This window comes from Podarcis tiliguerta, assembly GCF_965153285.1.
Source record: "Podarcis tiliguerta genome assembly, chromosome: 4".
Taxonomy (NCBI): domain Eukaryota; kingdom Metazoa; phylum Chordata; class Lepidosauria; order Squamata; family Lacertidae; genus Podarcis; species Podarcis tiliguerta.
In genome coordinates, this window is record NC_139537.1 from 65,908,132 (window position 1) to 65,919,586 (window position 11,455).

General features: G+C 40.8%; 1 protein-coding gene across 5 annotated transcripts in view; it reads right to left on the bottom strand.

Annotated features, from left to right (window-relative positions):
* Window positions 1-11,455, bottom strand: part of SHROOM2 (shroom family member 2) — a 105,236-nt gene that overhangs the window by 59,894 nt on the left and 33,887 nt on the right. The window lies entirely within an intron of this gene.

Below are 11,455 nucleotides of genomic sequence, written 5' to 3' on the forward strand. Positions count from 1 at the left end.
ATACTTTGTGGGAAGAAATGCAGTCTCCTTGAATTAACAATGAAATCATTTAAGTTATCAAATCTCTGAGGAAATCTTCATTGCAAGGAAGGAATGCAATGGGCATATTCACCCATTACCTCCTATTTCTTGCCCTGTTTTAACTCATTACATTTTTTCTATTGCTTCTGATTATTTTCTACTCCAGGCATGTATATCCTTTGCCATATCAGATTACTGTTTATAATGTACACTTTGCCCAAAAGGAAAGAGAAGATTTCTCTGTTGCCAAACACCTTCATGAAAACTATTGCACAACTGCTGGGGGGAGCTTTAAAGGAAAATATAAATGTCTCAGGAAAGGGAAAATATTTTTCTATTTCTTCATATTTACCAAATACACACAGAAAGAACATGTGATGGCAAAGAGGGAAAACAGGAAAGAAAGAACTGGAACCCATTTTGATTTACAACAGAATGTGGAGTTTCAGCAGGTTTGCTTGAAAACGTGAAGCCTTAGTGTCAGACAAAAGCCTATCATACAGAAATTGGTTCCTGCTCCTTTGATTTAGCTGTATATTCAGAATTTTCACCTCCCTTACATAATTGTTTTGACTTGTGTAGAGTTGGAAGGGGCCGTGGGGGTCATTTAGTCAAACCCCCTGCAATGCAGGAATATTTCACTCGAACCCATGACCTTCACATCAAGAGTTTCATGCTCTAGTAACTGAGCTTGCCTAGCTAATGTTTAAACCATTCTGTATTTAAATAAAAAATAAAAAAATCATCCTGTCCACAAGAGAAAGGTTAAGAAATGTGGTTTTTTTTCCTCTGCCAAAAATTGTCAACATATTTCCTGTAGTCTTCTACAAGCTAAGCATATGTAATGCCTTCTGTATATCTCCATAGGATTGCTGCCCAAAGCCTTCCCAACAACATCCTGTGTTGAATTATCATGTCCCAAACTGAACTGTTCAGGAAGGATGTTGGAGGAAGAAAGCAGTCAACACACATAGCTATCAATGTCCTTTTTTTGGCTTCAAATTCCACATATATGTCTACCCCTACTTAAGAAGAAAATCCATACAAGAGTAAGCCTTTAAAGTAAAATTTAATCAGCACCTTTCTATAATGCTACAGCCCCCCTCACAAGTATTTGTTCTGAAAGAAACTGCATTATAACTAAATATTAACTTTTAATAGGTTGTCCTCAGTGCTCAGTTGAAAGTACAACAGGGTTAAATTTCAAGATCAGCAGTGCCAATATGCAGACTGATTATGCCTTCTCAGTACTTCTGGGTGGACCACACACAGAGCAGCCAAACAAAATGGAAGTTCATATATTATTGTTTCTTCCCAGCAGATTCTCTTGTTTGATAAAAGACAAAAAAAGTTGCTCTTAGGTGTGGAAGGGCCCAGGGTTACATGCCCCCTCAGTCACGGATTTACTGAGACGCATTAGGACAAGCGGAATACAACTCTTTGAAAAATATGAACAGTGACCATCTGTTAAGGAGGATAAATTAATGCCAGCTTAATGGTACAAAATGGTCTACAGGGCAACCTCATGGCAACTTCTATCGTGTCTTCCAACTCATACTCTTTATCTTGCTCTATGCGACACTACGTACAGCCTCCAATTACCTAGACGTATTTTGAAAGCCTTTGGTTTAAATAAGGGCTCAATTGCTAAAACAATTTAGTTATTCATTAAAAACAAATGATAATGTACCCGGAAAATGTATTTAATGAAATAAGGTCAGTTAAATATAAGCAGTTGTGTGATGTATATTGCTGATTCCTCTCCGCTTTTGGGGGGTGGGTGGGGGGTGCGAAGTAGTGTCAAGGAGAAAAAAACAGCTCCCCATAAAAGGGAGAACAGTTTTAATTCAGAAGTGGTAATGCAGGGCATTCCAAGAATAGTTACAAACCTTATTTTCCAGGGTTGATAACACACATGGGGCTGGGGGGGGGGGGGGATGAGGACGATAGCTGCAGATTTAAACAGATGAAGGTTGATAGAGATGCTTCAGTCTCAAGAAAGGGAGAGAGAGGGCCATTAGCTTATCAGCTTTCATTGGTTCAGCTGAAGTGCCCACATTCCTCCACAGACACCTGTATAAACAAGCAAGAGGCTGAGTGCGGAAGCACAGCATCGCATGCTATCTGGTTTCACGTGGAATGATGACTTTGTATCAGGTTCTTGTCCTTGGAGATTTTGCCTTTTTTTTGTTTCTTCTTAATAATCTCCCAACACAGGAAAAAATAGTTTCAGTTATCAGCCGTTCTTTGTTATCAGCCATGACCTCATGAAAAAAAAAATGAAAAAATCTCCCACCAGCCAAAAATAGATTGGGGACATCTGGCCTGAACTTTTGTTTTTCATGTTAAAAAAAGAAAGAAAGGTTGTTAGTATCTGGGATTGTGTGCTTAGGTGTTGCCTGCATGGATGGCTTACTTCCCTTTAATGCATGTTTAACTTACATTTAATGCACTTCTTAAACCAAATGGCACAATGTGGAATTAGGGCAGCCTAAACCTTGCTTGTATTGAAGAGGATTTACATATTACTGGTCAATTCAGAAAACAATTAAATACAGGAAATTAATTACTCTCCCACCCTTCATCCCAAGGCAGCCCAGGGATCCATCATGATGGCTGCCCTTCTCATGATGATGGTACCACTAGCATGAACAGTAATGATCCTATTTTTTATTTTTCCACAATGTTGATGTACCTGTCTACCTATGAATTTAGCTTTTCTGTTAAGAGAAAACTAATTTTTATTCAGACATAACTAGTATGTCTCCTTGTCCCCTACTCTTAAAATTCCATTGAGATCCCTATCTCCTTTTCCCAAAGAACTCCAAGGCATATCCTGTGCAAAGTTTGGATCCCGGCCCCCCTTTGAGCAACAAGCTGACATGCCACACAAATAACATTCACTCTATTTACACACAGCATGCAAATAAGACAAAGAGATCTGGGTCTTAATGGCCAGTTGGAAGAACAACATCTCTAGCACATCTCTAGCGCACATCAACGAAGGAATTTAATATTTCAATTCTCTTCTTATTAACTACTCATTCACACCTGAATATGTGAGGATCACATATGGTTCTGGAGCTACAGCTCAGATATAGAGTGTGTGTGTGTGTCCTAATTTTTTTCTGTTTTACATATATAATTCAACAATTCCTCAAAGTTTCTAATTATGGTAATACATTACAAAACAACCTTGAGAACAGAGCTCTTTTTAAAAAAAGAAGGTGGAACATTTACAGCCAGGCATGGCTGAGTCTGTTCACTGCCTGAGGCAAGATGGGAAGGTACAAACCCATGCTGCCCCCTTCCGCCCAGAAGCAGCTTGAAATTCGCCAGGTGCTAGGTGCATTTTGCACCTGGCTATCAGCCACTTGCAACCAAGTGAAGATGCCCAGGCGCTGAGATGATGCCTGATGTCCCCACCATCTGGAGGTGGCATGCCTTGGGATCCTTGGATCTTGACTGTTTTCACACACTAGCAACACATCCTGTAGAATTCCATTGTATTTTATCTGCACAATCAGAATTAATTTCAGGAATCAAAAAGTTGTGTTCCGTTTTGGCAACTATAACTCTGGTTTAGGGAGCCATTTGGCACCTAGCTTATTGATCTGAGTTTCTAACACTCCCCAGAAGCCTCACTTAACCAGGAATTGCACAGCAGTGGCTTCTTCCTGCAAAATCTTGCTAGAAGAAGCCACTGCCACGGTGCAACCTTGGTAGTGGCATGAGTGCCTGCCCCTGCAGGATTCCACCACCTGAAGCCCTGACTACAGCATTCCTGGGCATGTGGTTTTGCACCTGAGTCTTGCCATCCTTTCTATTACAACTTACTAGATACTAACACAATTTATGATTTTGATAAAAACTGACTTCCCTGGTTAAAACCAAAACCAAGAGAATTTCAGAATCTATCATCAAAACAATTGAGAGAATACGTATCAAACTTTGTGGTTGTAAGGCAAGCAAAAGTAGCAAGAAAAGTTATGAAGAGGCTCCAGTTCTGAAATGTAACTTCCAAATTTCCATGACGTACTTATACTGATCAAAAATAATATTAACCATTGCTATTTCTTGGAATGCTCTAATATCGAGGGTATAATCCTTTTCATTTGTTAGTTAGTTTATTTCATGAATTATGCTTCATATCTGAATCTGGCTACTGCAGCCCCAAGTTGGAAAACAAGCTGAATACATATGAAGTTACTTGAATAGCTGTATTTCCACATCTGGAGTATTACCCTTTGCGACCTTTACTGTAAGAGATTTTCTGAACACAGCTTACGGCTTGATTGAACCCTCTTTAGAAGTCCCCCCTTTTGAGAAGTCACGCCTGCCTCTTGTGAATCCGAACCGTCTCATTTTTCTGACACTCCCATGTTATAAGAATGCTCATGAACCGCCCTTCCAACAAACATTAAAATATTTGTTTAAATATCAAGTTTGCCACCCAGGTTGAGAAAATCCGTACCTTCTGAAAGCCATTTATAAAGCTCATATTTAATTTAGTTCCCATCTCTTTCTCCCAGCCTCTAATCTGGAGGAGAGTGGGGCAAAAATGGTTTATTATTGTGGTTAACATCTGTGGTGTGTTCAAGCATGATTTTATCCACAGCGTTTCACCCACAGAGATTTGTGTTCCTTCCGATCTCCTTCGGGGAAACCATTTCCTTTACAGTAAACGATAAATATCCGTTTACTGTACCAGTGATTTTGAAAAATGTATTGCAAATAGGTGAAAGGATTTTGGTTTGCTTAGCTTAGCTGTATTTCTATGGTCACTTGAAGAAAAAGCAAAAAAGGAAGAGAACAATATGGTAAAGGAAGGGTTGCCAGTCTTCTACATAAGAAGCTACAGGGCCCTCCAATCTCAGTGACTGATGTTCCTCGCCAACAAAGGTGGATTATGTACAATAAAACAAAACCAATGTCCAACCTGTATTGTTTATTGCATTGCAACTCTCGGCATCTACACTGGAAGGATATAAAGATTCTGCTCCATTTGGTTTTCACTTATTGTACGAAATACTATTATTACATTTTTATCCCTCCCTTTCCTTTAAGGATATCAAGAAAGCACAAAGGGCACTCCACACACTTTAAACCTCCCATCAATCCTGTAAGGTAAATTAATGAAAGTGATTGACTGGCCCTTGGTAACCCATTGAGGTCTCCCCATTCCATAGGTTCAGAAAGGACTGCTGCAGTGCCACAAACAACAACAACAACAACGAATCACTACAGGCTCATACTTAATGCAGCTAGATAAAGGGATTAGAAAAACAAAAGGAGGAACTGTATACAGCGGACGCTTGGGTTGCAAACGTGATCTGTGCAGGAGGCACGTTTGCAACCTGCAGCGCCACGTCTGCGCATGCGCGGGTTGCAATTCAATTCAATTTAGTGCTTCTGCGCATTTGCCGAAACCTGGAAGTAACCCGTTTCGGTACTTCCGGGTTTCGGCAGGTCCATAACCCGAAAAAACGCAACCTGAAGCGTCTGTAACCCGAGGTATGACTGTATACAAATGAAGGATCTATAGAAATATTTTCTGTTGTGTAACTTCAACACCAAACATGTTGCAGCAACCTCCCAATTAACTGAAGCACTGCAGCATACATCACTGGACTTCATCAAACGCGCAATACTTCTCGGCACAAACTTAATCCCAATTGGTACTGGCCATGCCACTTTTTATTATGCATTACAGGTTCTTTTAAGTGTCCTGAATGCTTGTGCAACCACATTTCCACACAGAAACCACAACAGCAACAGCAGTAAGTGTTAATGTCTGGGGAAAGTATCACATTTCTACAAGGTACACCATATTTATACAATTATAAAATTGCCCTTCATCAACATAGATCCCAGGGGAGTTTACAAACATTAAAGAAACTAGCAACAAAAGACAGCTAAAATTATAAACACAAACCAATCAACGTATCTAAAACCCCTCACAAACTGTAGAACAATAATGTAGCAGCCGTTCTTAAAAGCCCCCAAACCATGGGTCATGGGTAGACAAACTAAGGCCCAGGGGCCGGATCCGGCCCAATTGCCTTCTAAATCCGGCCTGCGGATGGTCCGGGAATCAGTGTGTTTTTACATGAGTAGAATTTGTCCTTTTATTTAAAATGCATCTCTGGGTTATTTGTGGGGTCTGCCTAGTGTTTTTACATGAGTAGAATGTGTGCTTTTATTTAAAATCCATCTCTGAGTTATTTGTGGGGCACCAGAATTTGTTCATTATTATTTTTTCAAAATACAGTCCGGCCCACCACAAGGTCTGAGGGACAGTGGACCGACCCCCTGCTGAAAAAGTCTCCTGACCCCTGCCATGGACAATCAGATAAAATTCTGTTAAAGGTCTGGAGAAACAGTTGTGTCTTAACCTGGCATCAGAAGTCCAAGTCTGTTGTGGCCAGCCACACCTCATGGGGAGCAAATTCTATTATATAGTGGGGGGAAATTACAAAGAAAGGCTATCCTGTGTCACCGCACAGCAAGCGATCCCCACTGTCAGTATAATGAAAAAGGCCTTCCTTCCATTCCAATTTCAAGGCCTGGGTTGGCTGATATGGGGAGAGGAGCTTCATTATATACTTGGTCTCAAGCCCATATTTCTTTCTTTATTATTACTGATTTCATAAAATCTGTGCACCTCTTGACTGTAAAAAACCCCCAAAACCCTCAAAGCGGTTTACAAAATATGTCAATGCTAATTAACACCTTATATTGGACCAAGTAACACCTAGGCAACCTGTCATGTGGAAGACAGGACTCCATACAGATGTTGCTATCAGCATTCTAGCAGCTGCCTTATGTGCTACCTTGAAGTTTCTGGACCATCTTCAAGAGTGGCCCCATAAAGAACACATTAAACTAATCCAGGTGTGAAGTTTCCTAAAGCATGTAGTACGATGGCAAGGCTATCTTAGTACAGGAACGGCTGTTGCTCTCAATCAGCTACAGCCTGGAAATAGGAACCCCTTGCAACTGACACCACCAAGGGCTCAAGTGACCAATGCCAGATCCAGGAGTACTCCCCCCCCCCCCGGCTACAAACCTGGTCTTTCAAGGGGTGAGTGACTGTGTCTCTGTCTAGCCGTGATTCAGCATCATTTTACTAGCCCTCATCTGACCCCATTACCACCTCCAGGCTCAGGAACAATCACAGTTTCATCTAGTTCAGATGGCATAGATCAGTGATGGCCAAACTTGGCCCTCCGGCTGTTTTGGGACTACAATTCCCATCATCTCTAGCTAACAGGACCAGTGGTCAACGATGATGGGAATTGTAGTCCCAAAACAGCTAGAGGGCAATGTTTGGCTATCACTGGTACAGATGAATGCAATCCCCAAAACCTCAAATCCTGATGACTGCTCACAACAGCTTCATATAGATGCTAAACAACATAGCAGACAGAATAAAATCTATATGAATCAACAGCACAACTCTTATGGGACCAGGGAGGAGTCCCCCAATGCTGTTGTCTAATAACAGCCCTACAGGTTTGACTGAAAACACCACATCATGGTGCCTACAACTCTCTACCTGCTCCAGGAGGTTACCATGGCTGATGGCACCAAAGCCTCTGAATGGATCAACAGGGTCATCACATGCCTCCTATTCCTCTCTCAAGATAGCTCACTAACCAGAGCTCTCTCAGTACTAAAACAGAATCAAAAGCCAGACTGAAATGGGTCCAAATAATATTTTGTGAGTACTCAGAAAATGTGATTTCCTCACAATTAAAGCACCATCTTGAGGGAAGATGTGACGAATGAAAAAAATGAAGAGTTAGTAAACGTAAAAGATGTTGCTACCAAAAATCCTTGATTCACTTTCTTCAAAGTAAGTTCTATTGAAATTAGTGTGGTTTAACTGGGGGGCGGGAATGAAAAAGAGCAGGGATAACAAATACCCCAGTTTGGATGGTGACCGCCAAAGAATCAATGAACCAAACACTTCTGATTTACCACGGATGAGTGAATTTGGCAAGGGCTCGCTCAAGGACCATTGACATTTCATGTTGGTCGTGAAATTTTTGAGACTAAAACTCTGGAGGCTTGCTCTGTGTGGTATAGGAAGTACTGAAACATTCAAAGAGAATAAAAGAAGGAAGCGGGAATATAAGAAAGAAAGAAAGAAAGAAAGAAAGAAAGAAAGAAAGAGGCAAGCAGGCAAAAATCTGGAAGCACTCACTTACTCTTTGAAGCCGGACCTAAGTAGATCTGAAGAAAAGAGATGGAAGATTGCCACATAAGCATGGTCAAGGGTCACTTAAGTTTAGGAAGCATGGAGCAAAAGCATTGCAAAAGTTTACGTTTTCTTCCTTCCGGGCTGAAGCCAGCAGGAGTGTTTTGGCCGGGTGTGACAAGGTGCAGGTGAGGCAGCAAATGTTCAGAGCCAATGACAGATCATGTGGGGTGCATTCAAGACTGGGCCAGACTCACTGAAAGCAGGAAAATTAGTTTCTTCCAGCATTTGTTAAATTCTGAAGGTAGAGGTGTGTGTGTGTGTGTGTGTGAAGTCTGGCCCATATGGTCTGTGCTAATTTCTGCAGCGATAGGAGGCCTTCTGCAACCCTTGCATGTGGTGTGATGGTGGAGGGTCCTCCTGGGCTGCAGGTAGTCCTGGCAAGGATCTAAAAAGTCTTCGGATGAGGGCAGAGTTATCTCCTTACAAGAAGGGGATGGGGGCCTTGGGCTGCTACATGAAAATCTTCAGTGGGGCAGTCATTTTTCTATCTGCCTTAGGTGGGGATTCAGGAACGCCACCTTCTTCACCCTAGGAGTCTTCAGAACTTTCCATCGAAGGGTGAGAGGGATTGTAGTCCCGGGCCATGACATATGGAACCACTACTGACAAACAACAAGCTATTCATGTATTTACTTGGAGTCTTTATAGGATGAGTTTTCTCAAATGATTTCATAGCAGTTTACAAAAATTCAAGTAAAAAAAAGAAAAAAAGGAAAAATGGTGGCCTCTTGCATTGCAGTGAATAGGAGATGGCAGTGGATCGGTATTTTGTACATTACGCAAGGAAGTATATCATTTCACTCGAAAGGATTAGGGAGGTGCTAATATTTTGCAATGATTCCCCGACCAGTTTTTAACGGGATTTAAACACTATTATCTTATTAGACACTGTTTGGAAGAGCTATACTCCTACTTCATACTTTATCCCCCCTGTCTCATCAAGCCATCACAAATAGCGCATACTGCTGCATCTACAACACTTGGAAAGTATAATTGCCATGAAATCACTACCTTTTTTCACATCTGATAGAGGCAACTGCAGGGATCTTTTTTATTTTTGCTGCTTTGTCATGAGCTGCCTTCTTCAGATGAAAAGCAGACAATTTTTAAAAGAAATAAATGCAGCAGTAGATAAAATTGGAGGGGGGGGGCAGATGGACTTCAAGAATAATCTTCTTTTATTATTTCTTTTACATAATCTGTTTAGGATCACTTGGAGCAACCCGCCCATAAGATTTGTTATGGGAACACCTCTAACAAAGAGTGAACAGTGTGAATAATTCAAGGCAAGGTTTTTAAGGTAGATAAAACCTGTTGCCTCTGTAATCTAGGCTTATCCAGGAAGACAGAATGCTTTCACTACATTATCAAGCTATGATCAAATATTAATCCTGCAGTTCTGTTTTCCCACACTATGTGTAATGAGAATTAAAATTAAAGTTAAATAATTAATTGGGTTCTGAGAGACCAAAGTGTCAAACCATAAGAGAAGGCAGCCTGTTGCATCTTTGCATGAATCGAGAACGCAATCACCCCGTGCTACCGGGGGGGCAGACTCAAAACAGAGAAAAGCAGAAAGAAAGAAATAAGAATAAAAATAAGAAATTATTATTTATACCCCGCCCATCTGGCTGGATTTCCCCAGTCACTCTGGGCGGCTTCCTACAAAATATTTAAAACACAACAAAACATCAAACATTAATAACTTCCCTAAACAGGGCTGCCTTCTGATGTCTTCTAAAAGTCAGATAGTTGTTTATTTCATTAACATCTGATGGGAGGGTCTTCCACAGGGTGGGCGCCACTACCGATAAGGGTAAGGGCTTTTTCGGAGAGGAAAGGTGGTTTTTACTTTTTCACATTCTAAAATAAAAGGTTAAGTGTAAGAATGGCATGTGCTTAAGGGATCAAATGTTAGGGAAATAATGCTTTTTTAATTAGTGGCAGAGTACGAATTGGTACCGGAGGCTATATGAAACTACACAGACCTCATAGGCATCAAGATTTCAGGACTATGCAATGCTTAGTCATTTATTCCTGAAGTTCAGATATGAAAGAAGAAATATATGATGGCTAACCATCTTTTTTTTTTAAGCTAGTCACTACGTTTTAGAAAGATAACCTGCAACTGACTATGTGAAAACAATTACAGTAACTTTTCATATAAAGGAACGTGGAAAGCATGCTTGATCAAATATTTACCCCCTTCCCACCAAAGATTTAAATGCTGAATTGAAAACCTTGTATTAGTAAGTTTGCTTCTGAATTTTTCACGTGTTATAAGACTTCAGACTTTGGATTCAAAAAGGTGCCTGGCCTTTTGTCAGAAAAAGGAAAACCTTTGGATTCTACCCATGGTGGTAATTTTTGACAATTGAGGAAGATTTTGTTCAGCTGATCATTTTTTAAAAGTGCTGGAATTAAATGGTGCGTTTGTGTGTGTGAATCTACTCCCCCCCCCCCCAAAACCCCACCTCAGTAGTGTCCCATTCGTATTTTTTTAATGAGAAGCCAGAGCCACGAACCAAAAATTCTCTGCCCAGTTCCACACTGCTTGCAGAGACCCCAGGTCAAGCAACAATCCTTAACTGATGGGGGAAGTCACAATTCCTCACATCTTAAGAGCTGTAGCTCTCTGCTTCTGTTCCAGTCCGGAAGTGAACAGTGACAGCCCTTTGCACTACATGGTGTTTCACAGTACTTGGGGCTTGCTGGAGCTTGTCTGGCAGACAGAAGCAGCTGTTTGCAATTCACGCCCTAAGTTATAATATGTTGTTCGTAGTATGAAAACATTCTAGAGACTCTACCATGCCTACACTGACTTTTAGACATTTCAGATTATTATAATTTATGAATAACTTTTTACATTCATCTCAAAAATGATACACATGCCATAAAAGCAGCTAAAAACAAGTTTTAAAGCAGTATGAAAAGCCAGAGAAAGGTATAGCTCAGTTGGCTAGACTTTAACCCAGGGGTCAGCTACCTTTTCCAGCTGTGGGCTGGTCCACCATCCCTCAGACCATGTGGTAGGCCAGACTATATTTTGTTTTTTTTAAAAAAAACGAACAAATTCCAATGCCACACAAATAACCCAGAGATGCATTTTAAATAAAAGCACACATTCTACTTATGTAAAAACATGCTGTCCGCGGGCCGGATTTAGAA